Genomic DNA, 15,705 nt, shown 5'->3' on the forward strand with positions numbered 1-15,705 from the left:
TTCAGAGGCTTCTGGCTGCCTGGATATCTGCGCCCAGAATTCCCCATTTTCCTTTACCAGGGTCCAGGCCCTGAACAAATTACAATGTGGGGCTTCCCCCAGAACTATTATCTTAGAGAAACCGGGAGTGGAGAATGCTCAGGGAGAGGCAGTGGGGTGCAGTAGGCAAGGTAATGGATTGGAAATCCAAGCCCCAACACATCCATTCCTGTCTTGTCTTCCTCTACTTGGGCATATGACGGAGCCCCCCCGCCCTGTAAAATGGGATGCTGTTCGAGAATCCTCCAGGCTCTGCAAATTCCGAGGTTGTGATGATAAAGAAGGGAGGGGCCACCAACCTGCTTTGCTTTTGGGGACAACTGCTGGCTTGGGGCCAATGGAGTGTTTATGACCCTGGCCATTTTTAAGGGTGAGACAACTCCTTCCCTCCTTGTCCTTTCTTCCCTCCTGACCACCATCACTGTCATTCTAGGAGCAAAAACACTGGGGATGATGCCCAAATATGTGAGGGGCAGCTAAGCCAAATCCCACGTATACCCACGGCTTTAATTCCTGTAGCACACGGGGATGTTTGGCACTTCTGCAGAAATGGAGGCTCGAGTCTCCTTCCGTTTCTGTTCTTCTGTTCTCCTCTCGGGCCCTATCTCCCTCCTCCCCACTCCTTCTCCCTTCCTTCCACTGCTGTTTACTGATCCCCCAAGTCGTGATGACGTGCCAGGCACTGGGCCAAGTGCGAGGGCCCCCCAGTCCCCATCAGGGGGTGGATTAGAAAGCTCTGCCCTAACGGAGTCTCCTGGGGCAGATGTGGAAATAAACAAACAGTGACTGTATGGTGACAATACGGTGCCCCGAGGGCTCCCGCGGAAAGGAGCACAGGCTGTTCGGAAAGCCCACAGGAGGACCCCTGAAGCAGATTGCAGGGGCGCGGGGGAGGCCCAGCCCCAGCCTGGGCCCGCGCCAGCCCCGCCTGTGCCGCAGTGAGTCAGGAACCCCTCCTCCCTGCCTGCACCCGCGAACGAGTCACCGCCACCCAACTCACTGCGGCACTGCCCGCCGGAGCCCGCCCGCCCACGCCCTCGCCCCTCGCCGTGTCCCTCCTTCCCCGGCCCGCTCGCGCCTCGCCTCCCGCGCCCTCGCCTTCTGCTCGCCCGGGGGGAGCTGGCTCCCCGACCTTCCGCGGCTGCTGGAGCGAGGCCAAGGGGGTGCGGGTGCCCGCTCTGCTGGAGGGAGGCGCTCGCAGAGCTGCAGTGTTCCTTTGTATCGGGAAAGTTGCCCGGAGAAAGGGGGGGAAACAGAAATGGTAAAATGACTCAGGGTTCTCGAAGTCGCTCAGCGCGGCGGCGGTGCGGAGGGCTGGCTCCAGAAGGAGGGCTGGGAGGCGAGGGGCCTTGCCAGTCTCTAAGTCTCAAGCGCGGGGGGCTCTGCCCCAACCCTTAGCTCGAATTTCTGCGGGAGAGTAGAAATGCAGTTATAATGTATAACTAAAAATATCAAACTGGTGTATTTGGATGAATTCACATCAAGCAGGTGACCCAGAAAAGGAAATAAGATCTGAAAGTCTTGAGCATCCACAGAATAATCACTCTGCTGGGCCAAGGCCAAGTGCCTTAACCCTACTGGATTTACCAGATGACTTTTTGGGAAGAAAGTCTGGTGATGGGATGGAAGTGAAAAGCAGCAAATAGCGTCATTTCTGTCTGAAATCACTTAAAGGGTCCAACTCTGAAAATCCACCCTAACTTCGGGGCTATGGGTGGGGTCACCAGGTTTTGCAGGCTCTGCTGCTACGGCTGGAATCTGTCCTTCCCTAGTCACTAGTAGGCTAATGGCAGGGGAATGGCACTGCTCCGGGCCTCTGGGATGGAAAGACCTATCACAGGTCTAGATGTGCCTCACCAGGACGCACAGTGACCGGCTCAGTCAGCTCATACAGAGGCAGTGGGAAGCCCACTTTGTTTCTCTAGTCCCTACCAGTTTGCTTCCTGGCGAGGAAAAGCCTGGCTTGCCTTCATACAGCAGCCAAAATTATGCTCCTGGAAACTAAGTTGGATCATAATGTCACCTGCTCAGATCCCACCAATGTCTTCCCATCCCAAGTTATTACCAAGCCTAAAAGACCCTCCATGATGGCGGTTACCTCTCACCTCCTCCCTTTCCACTCTTTTCCCTTCCCCTGTCTGCTCCAGCCACACTGGCTTTCTCTCTGTTCTCTGAACACACCAGGATCCCCCTACTTGAGGGCATTCCCACATGCTATCCCCTTCACCTGGAATTCTCTTCCCCCTTTTTCTAGACCGTCTATCCAAAATAGCATCCTATCCATAGCACCTCTCCTCTCTATCTCTGCAAATCTACTTACTGTTTTCTTATGCTCCTTATATGTTTACTTATTTATCATGCATTTCCCCTAGCGTGTAAGTTCCTTGAGGACAAGAACTTTGTCTTGTGGGCTGTTCTAATTCCCAGTGCCTGGACCTTTGTAGGTGCTCAATTAATATTTGTGGAAAGAATGAGGTTGGGATAGGCCAAGGAATTTGCTCAACTTCACGAAGTCAGTGTAACAACCAGTAGCCGAACCCTTGACACCTCCTCTGGACCTAGAACTTTTCTACCATCTCATGCTGGTTATTGGAAATGATCTCAAAGTGGAATCAGATTGGACAATGGCCACTGGGCAAGCTGGATACCTTCTCAAGATGCAGTTTTTAGGGTCCTCCAAATGTTCCATTACTCTGTCATGTAAATATTCATAAAGGTAGTAAGTTCCAGTAGATGTTGAGTGGTTCACGATATGATGCCAACCTTTGGTCTCCCCTGACATTTCTTTAATCACCTTTGAAAGCATGGCTGGAAGTTGAGGTTTATAGTGTTCAGGGCTTTTGTACTGAAGTTCATCCTACCCACTAAGGCTGGAGTTATTCTGGGAAGAGTGAGTCCTGTTAACTGAACCCAGAATCATAAGATCTGTATTAATGTGTTGGAATATTGCTGACAGTCATTTGGGCAAATACAAGCATTCTAAGTGGATCGGTCTTATTGTGGCCATTTTTTGAACCATAATACCTCATTCCTGTTCTTAGCAATTATTGTTTTTTTCTCTTCTAAGTTTGAATATTATAAAGGATGTCCGAGACTTTCAGCAGGGATAGTACTTTTTGAAATAGCATAATCCAAAGAAATATTTTCCAGAGTTGAAGACAGGAAAACTGGGTTTTCATCTTGGTTGCTCTGTATACCAACTCTGTGACCCTCTTTGTATTCCAAGTACTCATTTGAACAGGTGGGGTTGTACTGAGAGCACTGTGGTGAGGTCAGATGAGTTAGTGTGCAATAGAGTGTTTTGTAAGCAGTATAACACTGGGTACTTCAGTACCCATCATGATGCTGTTAGAAAGAATATTAAAAAAGAAACTGAGAATTAAGGTCCATCCTTCTGAAGTGACAGCCAGGATGGAGACCGTGTACAAAATACAGTGTTCTGGGGCACATAAAAATGGGGTTGAGAGCTAAAAGGAAAATCTGCAGGTATCAAGAGTCACGTCTGGGGGCACCTGGGGGGCTCAGTCAGTTAAACTTCTGCCTTTGGCTCAGGTCATGAAACCAGGGTCCTGGGATCAAGCCCCACGTCATCGTCGTTGGGCTCCCTGCTCAGCATGGAGTCTACTTCTCCCTCTCCTGCTGTCCTTCTCCCCTGCTTGTGCTTTCTCTCTCGCTCTCTCTCAAATAAAGAAAATCTTAAAAAAAAAAAAAAAATCAAATCTGAAACAAGCACTGTGCCAGGGACTAGGGGGGAAATGTGATCAGTGAACAAATTTGGAGATTTGTGATGGCTGAATCACATGGCTGGAACCAGTGGGAGTTGGAGGGAGCAGACAAATGGATGACTTTTGATCAAACTGAGATGAAACAGTGTGGAAGGATGGAAGGCTGGGTAGGGCAAGCTAGTTCCTGTCTTCTTCGCTCCTTTCATTTGGCAAATATTGTTGAGTGCTGGCCAGGTGTGAGGCATACTTTTTCCAGCATCTCCTGGAAACTGTCCTCAGACAACTGATGAATAGCCACGTCCTTCCATCAGTGGGCTGGTATTGATAACCACCCCTCCCCAACCACCCCAGCTTGGAAAAGCTGATGAAAGAACTAGGGGATTTGAACTTCTTAAACACCTAGAAAAGCATATAACTTTCTATAGATGGAAGCCTGCCACAGGTTTCTAAAGAGACAGAAGAATTGGGTTTTCTGGGGCTTTGGAGATTATGAATGCATCCAACAAAGTTAACATGGTAGAATCAGACCAAATAAAATATCTAAACTTGCCCTTGATTTATCTATTTATCTGTTACCTATACAATGTTTTCTACCAATTGCCTGCCTCTGTGTTGTCTGCTTTAGTCAATAAGCCACTAGGGGATGGGTGGTCTGTCTTCCTAGCACATCGAGCACCAGGTCACTATGTAAAGAGGCACAGGGGAAATATTGTCTAATGGCAATGCGTTTTCTCTAACATGCTAATTATAAAATAGCCTTCAAATGCCCAAAGTTTTCAATCACTCATTAAATAATTATTTGGCTTCTATGGTGCTCTTTTTTTGTGAGTATAACTTTACCTACCTTGTTTTTAGTACCATTTGGGTCCTTAATAATAGCTTTTCATAATCCTATGATGATACCAATCCCGTTATTGAAACTCTTGCCAATCTAAGACTTAAGAAGAGGTGGTGATTCGCTGCCTGGAAAAAAACAGGGAGTGAAGATAACTTCACTTCAGCTTCAGATGGGCTCAGCTTAAAGTTGCAGATTGGGCCTATATCCGCACATATGTTTTTTGTTTGTTTGTTTGTTTTTTTCCCTTGGCTTAGCGAGCTACATTGGGCAGGTAATAGGAATACAAGAGGGCAAACCCAACTAAGCAAGTTCATTTTGAGTCTTTGCTTACATCATGATTGCTAACATTTCATTGGGTAAAGCAAATCACATTGCCACATCCATCATGAGTGAAGCAGGGAAATGTATTCTGCCTCTAGTTGGAGGAATAGCAAAAGGTCATGGGTACAAGGAGAGTGAAGCACTCTTTTTTTTTTTTTTAAAGATTTTATTTATTTATTTGACAGAGGGAGACACAGCAAGAGAGGGAACACAAGCAGGGGGAGTGGGAGAGGGAGAAGCAGGCTCCCACTGAGGGGGCAGCCCGATGCGGAGCTCGATCCCAGGACCCTGGGATCATGACCTGAGCCGAAGGCAGACGCTTAACGACTGAGCCACCCAGGTGCCGCAAGGTGAAGCACTCTTATCAATGATGCATAATAAGAATCCAGTTTCTGTCTTTGGAATGTTTCCAGAAAATGGGAATATCACTTTATTCCACCCCCTGATGTTCTAACTCATTAAAGCAGTTAATCCATGGATTAGGCTGTTCTCGCAGCAGTTGGAATTCTTCCCCAGTGAAGGCTCTTTTGGCTGTTGATTCATTGGCAAATGCCAAATCAGATGCATCACTAGACATAGAATCAAAAAGTTTTAGGTTCAAGTCCCAGTGGCACCATTTACCTTCTGTGCATCCCCGAGGGGTCATCTAACCTCTCTGAGCCTCTATTTCCTCATCTCTAAAATGAGGGTAAGAATTCATGCTCAATTTATCTCATGGGGTTGTTATAAAGATCCAGTCAAAGGAGATCATAAGTATGAAAGTGTTTTGTGAACTGGAAATAACTGCACATACAAGACAGTATTATTGCTGGGTACTGTTTGTGTTGGAGATTTCTGGAAGTCCATCTAGAACTTATCCTGTTCCACTGATTGAATGACTGTACTACTGCTGTGCCCCTCAGGCCTTGTTCCTGGGCAGCCAGATTGAAGCGTAAGTACTTTGAGTTGGGGATGGGATACTCAGGGTTGACTTCTCAGGAAAGGGCCATAGAAAGAGATGGTAAAGCCAAGGATAAATTCAGCTCACTTCTTGTTCTGCCATGACTGGCCTTTCTGGGGTCTCACAGCATGGAAATCTGAAGTTGAGGTCCTTTGTTGCAGCTTTGACTTCTCTCCTCCTGGTTATTTTCCAGTGGTTTCTCTGGAGGTTGCAGCATGCTATGGAGGCCAACACCAACGAATATGAAATAATGCACAGCTTGGAAAGTGCCTTGTGGTTTCCTTTGCTTGGCTTTCATTTCAGTTATAAAATTCTTGATTTTCATGAATCCACCTAAAAACACATACTTATTTAACAACCTTAGCAGTCTAAATTTTACATATTCATATCTGGAATACCATCTGTTCTATCTCTTGGAGTGAGTTGGTTCCTAGGTATGTGCCATCAACCTCATCCAGGAGGTGGCCTGGGGAGTCCATATGGCTTCTGGCATTTTCCTGGCCACACCAGTACCTGGGCTCAGGCCCAGGAAATGGTTTGGGATTAGGGAAAACATCAAACCAAATGGACTAAGGTTGGATCTGCAGTATAATCTGACTTTTCAGGCTGTTTCTGAAGGGAGAAGGAAAGGTCATGTGACTTTTTCTTGTGACATCCCATGACAAAACTCACTGTGTGGGAGGGTTCCTCCCCAGTGTGACTCTTTAGGCAAGGCCACTAAATGCAGTGGTATAATTTCACATTCTCTAAGAAGAAAAATCCCATACCACATCCAGAATAGGTTATAGGAGAGAAACATGAGCTTAAGATAAAACAAGCATGCAGGTGAAACAAAAATTCCATTAAACCAAAATTAATGAGAGTGGTCTGATGGAGGTGCAGTTATGGAATCAAGATTCCTTAGTTCTAGCCCCAATTTTGTCCTTAACTAACTATGAAGTCTTAGTGAATCATTTCACTGATCTGTGCCTCAGTTTCCTTACCTGTGACAGGAGTGAATTAGCTGTTAAAGTCCTGTCCAGCTTTGTCATCTAAGACTTTCATGCCTTCCCTCTCCTTATTGGTGAAATAAAGAGGTTGTACGATGTTACCTGGAAGGTGCTGACTCCTTTATCCCATGATGGTACTTTCTCACAGGAGTGAAATGGAATTACACTGGGCTCAGCATGAGCCCTGTTGGCCATATGTGCTCTTTGGCAAGAATTTAGTATTGGAAGCTGGAAAAGAACAAAAAAGAGAAGTGGACCTTTTCCCATTGGCATTAAAGTGAATGTTTTGTTTAAAATACCCCAAATAAAAATAAAACAAAGAAGCCTGCATTCTAACACTTTTCATGTAAATAATAGACAACATCCCATTAGTGAGACTAGGCAGCAAGTACACTATTTAAAAGTGCTTTTTTCATCTGACAGGTACCATTTGGAGTGCAAATGCATGTTTTTGGCAAAGCCCCGTGCCTGGTGATGTTTTTCTTAGCATGGAAGGTTTAGGAACTGGAAGAGAGACGATGCAGGGAGAGAGGAGTATATCCAGAAACGAAACATATCTGTGTTGCTTATCTTTTAGCACCACCAAATTAATAATCTAGGTGATCATGATTCTTCCAATGAAGAATCTAGACAGCTCATGGCCACTGCTAGAGGATTAATGAGTATCCTCTGCACCTTGGCTGTTCATGCTTTTACTTCTCTTTCTCTCTGAAATCTTCCATCTAGTACGTCACCTTCTGTTTGGCTGGCACTGACAGGGAAAAAAAATGCATCGACTTACTGGATTTTGAATTCATAGCTTCTTTCTAGACTGAGTCTATGTCAAAATGGTCTGTGTATATATCAGTCTACTTGGGAGTGGAAAGATGAAAATTGTGTAAGCCAAACAACTCTTGGGGTGCATTTTTAAAGTTATAAGTAGATGTTACTTTTTATAAATTTCTGTGGACCAGTGTAGCTTTAGTTTGCTTCTCTGCTAAACAGTGTCTTGGCTTGCAAGGACCCAAGTGCAAGTAATTTAGTTGGAAGGTGATGCCAACAAGCCCATAGAGAAGTGAGGAAGTGAGACAGGGAAAGGAAGGCAGCCAATGCAGGGTGCATTTGCAAACAAATTAGGCTCAGTCCTGCTGGGAACTCTGAAAGCACATATGAAACATGTATCTTAACTATCCCAAGGGAGCAAGGCAACTAGGGTATTTACCCTACCAACCCCTCCCACTCATTGGTTGAGGGCTGCCTCAGAATGGTGTTAATTACCCAGCATTTTTGGTCTGTCTTGTACTAAGGCAGAAGCACTACAGTAAGCCCAGGAGTAGGAATTCAGGTAGAAGAGCATTACAATGGTAAGATCTGAAAGGAGATGGGCAGGGCTCTACCTGCACTTAATACGTATAGACACATAAGGGAGACCACATATAACAAATAGATATATTTGTAATTTATTTGTTAGAATTGAAATGAAAGTATTAGAATTCCCCACTCAAACTTAAATAATAAAGGGGGCATAATGATTCAGAACTGAAATGTCCAAAGATTGGGGTGGCTTCAGGTAAAGCTTGATCCAGGCTTTTAAATGGTTTGACAAGTATGAGTCTCTTTTCTCTATTTCTTTGCACCACTCACTATGTGTTAGCTTCATTCTTGGTAGTTTCCACCTTTATGATTACAAAATAGCATAGCAGCTCCTTAGGGTTCTATTCTCTAGGTTCAACATCCATCTAAGAAGAGAGGGTGTGTTTTTCAAATAGCTTAAACAAGTCCTAGAATTAAGTCTTTTGGGCTATGATTGTCCTGATTAAGGTCAAGTTTCTGTTTTCCCATCCCAATCATTGCAGCCAGGGGGCTTAAATCTATCTACACTCATTTCTGAGCTGTTGGTGGGTGGGGGCAAGGTTACTCTAACTCAAGAACACATGGCTGAGAAATTTAGTCTGTTGGGACAGGAAATAGAGGTAATTAATACTAAGGCCTTAAGTCTAACAGCATAGGTGTTTGATAACCATAAGGAAGCAACTAAATCAGTGATATTATATTTCAACTCCCTGAGAATCCAGTTGAATGTCCAGGGAAGAGAGAAAGATTAATAGTGGTGTGGTAACGGAGGGCCAGGAAGAAAATGTAATGGTGAAAACTTGGGTACCAACAACCACTCCAGGGAGCTGAATTCAGACTGTATCTTTGACAACACTAATGCCGGGTAATATTTATTTAGCTGAGCCTAATAAGCAGTGTAAAGAGTCTCATCTCTCAAATTGGCACAGCAAGGGGCTACAGCAGCCAGGCTGCTGATAATTAACAGTGAAATGCCTAGCCTGTTCTCTCCCTGCATCATCCGAAGAGATGCCTGGGACTCCTGGGCAAATTCATTTTCCTCTTGCTGGCTGGGATAAGGATGGAGCTTGCTGCAGAAAATTACCAGAGAGGCAGCTAACCAAGGGCAAAACAAAATGGCTATTCTGAGCAAGCAGGCTGGGCTGAGGAGGGCAACCCACCTCTTGATTGTGGAAGGTCACATACACACTGCATTTTCATTACCCATGAGTGTAGACCTATACAGCCAGTTATGGTGGTTTTAGCTCACAAGTGCTGCGTTTGAAATAGTAGTTGCAGAATCAGACTGTTAGAATTCAAATGAACCTTGGAGATTGTGTAGTTCAATTGTATTTACTGATGAAAAAACAGAAACCTATACAGATGTGTGGCTTATTTAGCATCACAGTGAGTTCATTGTAGAGTTGACACAAGGAACACAACACCCCTATGTGAAAATTCACTGTTAATAATAACAATGTCTATGATCTAAATTCTTGAGATTCAGTCTGGACATAGATCTTGTTCCCCTTTTATAGCTGAATCGTTTTGTGGAATTCATACAGCAATTCAGTAGAAAACAGAAGACTCCAATCCTAATTGACATTGTCCATTAATAATTCTGGAAGCCCTCTCTAATTAACTAATAATAGTGATGATAGGGATGATGGATAATTATTTGCCTCTCAAAATATACCAGGAGCTGTGCTAAACAACTTACATGCATTATTTTGAATTATAATCCTTATAATAACTCTTTGATATGAGTATTACTCCCATTGTAAGGTGGAAGAAATTGAGGAATACAGGGTTTATGAACTTGCCCAAGAACACACAATTTGTAAATGGTGGAGCTGAGTTCTGATCTCATGTATTTGCATTCAAGAGCCAAGCCTGTAACCACCCCAACCTTAACTTTTCTCTTAGCCCTGCCAGAGTTTCAATGACTTCCACTGGATTTTGCTTCTCCAAGAAGAAATTCTATATCCAGAGAGATCTGGTATCATTTCCTTTATCTTTAAAAAAGATCATAAATTTACTGTACTTTTTAGAATTGCTATTAATGACTTTTGAGATTTGGTACTTTTTTTTTTTGGAAGATCACAGTGAAACACTACATTTACATATTTAAAGACAGTTTTCCTAAATGTCATTTCAAAATATAGATTTATCAGAATTTGGAAACGAAAGGATTTTCTCTTACTGCTGACTCTACTGGATGTCAAGACTGTGCAAACTGCATCCCAGAATTAGAGCACTGTGGGGCATCTGACCCCACCCAAGTATCCCTGCCAAATAGCCTGTCTTTCTTCTCATTTCCCCACCCCTGATCTGCATGGCTTCCAATTCTCCTTCCCCCAGTTTCTCCAGATGGCAGACATCTTTCAGCCTCCTGGCTCCTGCAACTTCTTCCTACTGAACTGGAGCCAATTCCTGTAATCCAACTTCCTCCTCTTCAAAGGGATGTGCATAGCTTCTTCAAGGATGAGGCCATCTGACTCCAATGCCTGTTGCCTTCTCTTGCCAGTGTCCTTATTTGACTTCAGTGTTTCCCCAGTTTGGTCTCCATGGAGAGATGACCATTGGCTTGATTTGCATCAAGTTTTCCTGTTGGTCAACTTCTCTTCTGAATTCTTCTCTCTCATCTTTACCATTAATAATATCCTGCTATTCTCTACTTTGGGGCCGTTTCTTCCTCACTATAATAGTATTATAATAACTTAGAACAGATGGATTAACTCTGATAATTTTACACTTTAAGCAGTTTTGCCAATTGTATCACCAGAGAACTGGCTTGAGGATGACCAAAGAATTGACCCTTCATCGGTAAGGGGGTTTGGGAGGAACTGTTTAGCACGGGGAGCATCTACTACAGAACGGATCGTTGAGGCAGAGGCAAGAATCACATAGAACATACCTGAGTATGAATCATACTTTTTTCTTTTTCTCTCTTATCTTAGGTTGTTAAGACCTGAATTTGCCTCTCTTTCCTATCTTTAAGCAAGACTGTCTTATATAAGGTGGTCTATTCCTATATTATCAATAAAAAATTGACTTTCTCCTATCTTCTAGAAATGTTTAGTCTACCTGAATGTTTATAATATGTATGATTGAGCATTTCCCAAAAGTATCAAGACTCAATTAAAGGGGGCTTATACTACTCATTGAGATTACCTTTTTTTTAAAAAAAAAAAAGCAATTATTTCGGGGCGCCTGGGTGACTCAGACGGTTAAGCGTCTGCCTTCGGCTCAGGTCATGATCCCAGGGTCCTGGGATTGAGCCCCATATTGGACTTCTGGCTCAGCGGGGAGCCTGCTTCTCCCTCTCCCTCTGCCTCGCCCCCTGCTCATGCTCTCTCTCTCTCTCTCTCTCTCTCTCTGTATTTCTGTGTCTCCAATGAATAAATAATAAAAAAAAACTTTAAAAAAAAAAGGAATTATTTCTTCTGATGGATCATCCCTTTATCTTCAGGATGGGTACTTCTTACTTTCCCTCTACATCAGTGTTTATATTTTATTGCTTTATTTTTTATTTCTTTTATGTTGAACCTTGATGAAAGCTACGAATTCTCTCTCCCCAGTAAAATGTCCAAATACCACATTCACACACATAGACATGCACAGAATTTTGGCCACAACTTCAAAGTGTTCATTCATGCTCATACAGAGACCCATTCATCATACTGCTGTCAGACTAATAGTTCTATAGGATGAGTGAAGTCATCTTACTTTCCTAATCCCTGTCACCTCCAGAATGAAGTTGAAAGCCTTCCATGACTATTGCTCAAAGTACTCTTCCTTTCCATTCATCTTCTGCTCTAGCAACATTTTGAGTATTTTTATTTCTTCATGCCTTTGTTCAAGATGTTCACTTGACCTGGAATATCTTTTTCATTTTCTATCTTGAAGAATTATGTACGACTTTCCCTATCCCACTAATGGCACCTTCTGTGAATCCCTCTATCACCCCAACCAATGTAGATGACATAAATGTACTCAGGATTCATTTCACCTTTCTTTATATTACAACTTCCTGAGTTTTTTTTTATCTCTTTGATAGCATTTAGGAGCATGTAAATCTTAAGACTAAACAGAACCTTAAAAATCGTTTTGTAAAGCTCTTTTTTTGCCTCATATTATTCATTTATTTGTAAATAATGATAACATTTAAAAAATGCTTAATGTGCAACTGTTGTATGCCAGGCACTGATCCAGCCACTGGGGCATAGTGGTGGACAAGGCAGATAGAGCCTTTGCTCTCATGGAACTTTCTTTATATTAGGAGAAGAAAGACTAGAAATAATTTTTTTTAAAAAACTAATACTTACAAATATTGAGTATTTGGAAGACCATTACTTTGAGAAATGTGATAGAGAATGACTGAAGAGAAGGAGAGGAAGGACATTATGTTTTTTAATTGGAAGGTCAGGGGAAGCATCTCTGATATTTGAGTTGAAACCTGAATAGTAAGGAACTAGCCAGGTAACAATGGGGGTAAGGAACTGTCTGGTAGAGGGTAGAGCAAGTGCAAAGGCCCTGAGGTGGGAGCTTGCTGAAGCAAAGACAGAAGGTCAGTGGGGGACAGTGGAGACGTGTTCTTTGACAAGGTCAGAGAGGAGTAAGGAGTTTGGAGTTTATTCTAAATGACATAGAGGCTTCTAAGTCTGCAAGCTCCTTGAGAGCAGACCTATCTACTCAGCACAGGACTTAGCAAAAGAAATAAATGCTATAAAGAAAAAAGTTTTATAACCAAGCCATTTTGAGCATGTTAAGATGCTCCTTATTGTAAACTGAAAGAAAATTGTTTCCTAGGCTATTCAATATATGTCCGTGGTCACATTTGGTTAAGAGGAAATGTAACTGTTAAGTAACAACCCTTGGATTTCAATTTCCTCGAGGATCATTGTGGGGACTTTTATGAGCTCATAACAGTCCTACATGCCCTGCAAATTCCCATTCATTCCATTTTCTTCGATTCTATCTTATCACTGAAATGGTTTGAAGCCTCAGGAGTTTTACAAGCTTCAATCTGCTCTTGGCTTTTTGCCTCCGACATTCAATTTTCACACCTACTTTTATGAATTCAAGAATGGTACTAGACTGGCTTCCTCTGATAGGATTTTTTCCCTTCTCAACACATTTTCAAACATTACTTGTTTAGAAAGTTGTATGAAACATGTACGTTCAGCTTAAAGAATCATTAAAAGCAAATACTTGTGTAACCACTACCTAGGTTAAGAAATAGAATGTTGCATTTTAGAAAGTGGGGTTTTAGAACTGAAAGCAACCTTTAGAACCAAAATCACCTGGTTTGCACCCTTTGTATAGATGAGAAGTCTAAGGCTTCGAGTTGGCAAGTGGTTTTATACAGGCCATACTGCAGTTACTGGTGGAGGTAACAGAATCTTTTAACTCTAAACCAGCACGCCCCATAGAGATTAGGTACTCATTTTCTCACACCAGATTGTCTGGGCTCCTACATGAACATTTGCAGTCAGAGTTGAGGGGATAAGAGCTAAATTTCTCATGAAGGGACTGTTGTCTTTCTTTCTAGAAGCTCTCTATGAAGGCAACACTGATGATCTATCCTCAAGGTGCTTGCTAATTTCATGAATGGTTAGATTTCTAGCATGGAGTTCTTTCTTTTTCTTTTTTCTTTTTCATCACCAACTTGGCTCATGTTTAGAGTTGACATTTTCTGAGTATCGTAAGATTTCTAGTGAAATCTTATGAAATCTGGAGTCAGACGTGGTTTGGAGTTCTACCTCAGTGGCTTTTTATTCCAACGACAGTTTTAGTTGGAAGGGTGGGATGTTGGGATTATATCTGATAATTTCCCTAGTAGGATTGAGATCTGGGCTTGGTAATTCTGTCATTAGCATTATTTCTCTTTCTCTCTCTGTCTCTCTGTTTCTCAACTTTGTCTTGGTACACACAAACACACACACACTCACATCAATAAGCCAATTAACACGGGTACCTTGGAAACACCAAAAGATGGAGACAATAGTCACACAAATGTCTATATTCCTCCATGTAACTTTTTGCTCCCCAAAAAAGACTTTCTTGACCTTCATAAGCAAGAGGGCAAGGACAGCATTTTTGGATCCCTAATAATTAATTCAAAGGTAGAGAACTCAAATGTCTTCTATTCCAGGTAGAAAATATGAGTGTAGTGTGCAAAAAGTAGTGGGGGACCATGGTTGTTGACTGGAGGTCATTTGCTCATTTGTGATACTGTAATATCATAAAAAATGCATATTTGGTCTTTGTCCCAGGTTGTTGGCACAGAGCTCCTAAAACTCTTGGCATTTCTTAGTGATAGGCATAAGAAGAGCACCTTTTGTTATTCATAATAAGCTCATTTAATCATACCTGAGTTTATGCTAATAAAGTGACTCTGGGGGGATGGGGGCTGGTTGCCAAAGGAACTAACCCTGTGATTAGAAGGTTGGAACTTGCAGCCCCACCCTCCATACTCTGGGGAGGGGAGAAGAGCTGGAGGTTGGGTTAATCATTAATGGCCAATGACTTAATCATGCCTACTAAACGAAAACCCCATAAAAAATCCTAACTGAAGGGATTTGGAGAACTTCCTGGTTGCTGAGCCATTAAGGTGCTGGCTAGGGGTAGCACGCCCAGAGAGAGCATGGAAGCTCCATGCTCCATTCCCCCATTCCTTACCCTATGCATCTTTTCCTTTTTGTTGTTCCTTTGTTGTATCCTGTGTAATAAATGGGTAATAGTAAATGAAGCACTTTCCTAAATTCTGTGAGCCATTCTAGCAAATTATCAAACCTGTAGAGAGGCTGCGAGAACCTCTAATTTATGGCAGGCTGGTCAGAAGTACAGTGACAATCTCAAACTTTTGACTGACATCTGAAGTAGAGAGCAGTCTTGGAACTGAGCCCTTAACCTGTGGGGTCTGTGCTAACTCTGGGTGGTTAGTGTCATAACTGAGTTAAATTGTAGGAGGCTCAGTCAATGTTTGCAGAGAATTGAAGAATTGCTTGGTGTGGAAAAAAAAACCACACACACATTTGGTGTCAGAAGTAAGTAGTAGAAGGAAGGAGTGTTGTTCTCCACCTTTATAAGTCTAAAGACATTTACATTCAAACATTTAAAAAATGCTCTGTGGGGGCACCTGGGTGGCTCAGTTGGTTGAGCTTTTGACTCTTGGTTTTGGCTCAGGTCATGTCCTCAGGGTCCTGAGATTGAGCTTTGAGTTGGGCTCTGTGCTCAGTGTAGAAGTTGTTTGAGATTCTCTCTCTAGCTCTGCCCTTACCACCTCCCCCCTCCCCGCTCTCTCTCTCAAATAAATAAATAAAATCTTTGTAAAATGCCCCCCAAATAAATTATCTGTAGGTGAAATGAAGCCTATAGCCACTTCCAAGTTTGTCATCTTTGAATCTTTTCACACTAGTCAAATCAAATTAAAATTGCCATACAGTATAGCACCAGTGAGGAAAAAAGTTACAGAGTGGTAGGATATTGGTTCAGAGTTCTGGCGGTGATGACGGTAGAGAAGGGCATGGTGCATAG

General features: G+C 42.8%; 2 long non-coding RNA genes across 3 annotated transcripts in view; both read left to right on the plus strand.

Moving 5' to 3' along the window:
- Positions 1-15,705, plus strand: part of LOC144379258 (uncharacterized) — a 167,857-nt gene that overhangs the window by 47,809 nt on the left and 104,343 nt on the right. The gene's annotated exons all lie outside the window — the stretch shown is intronic.
- The window catches only part of LOC118546341 (uncharacterized), a 107,476-nt gene continuing 92,563 nt past the window's right edge, over positions 793-15,705 (plus strand). For both annotated transcript variants that reach the window (XR_013441949.1, XR_013441950.1), the window contains exon 1: positions 793-977. This is a non-coding gene — a long non-coding RNA (uncharacterized LOC118546341). The remainder of the gene's footprint in view (positions 978-15,705) is intronic.

Source organism: Halichoerus grypus, chromosome 10 (assembly GCF_964656455.1).
Source record: "Halichoerus grypus chromosome 10, mHalGry1.hap1.1, whole genome shotgun sequence".
Taxonomy (NCBI): domain Eukaryota; kingdom Metazoa; phylum Chordata; class Mammalia; order Carnivora; family Phocidae; genus Halichoerus; species Halichoerus grypus.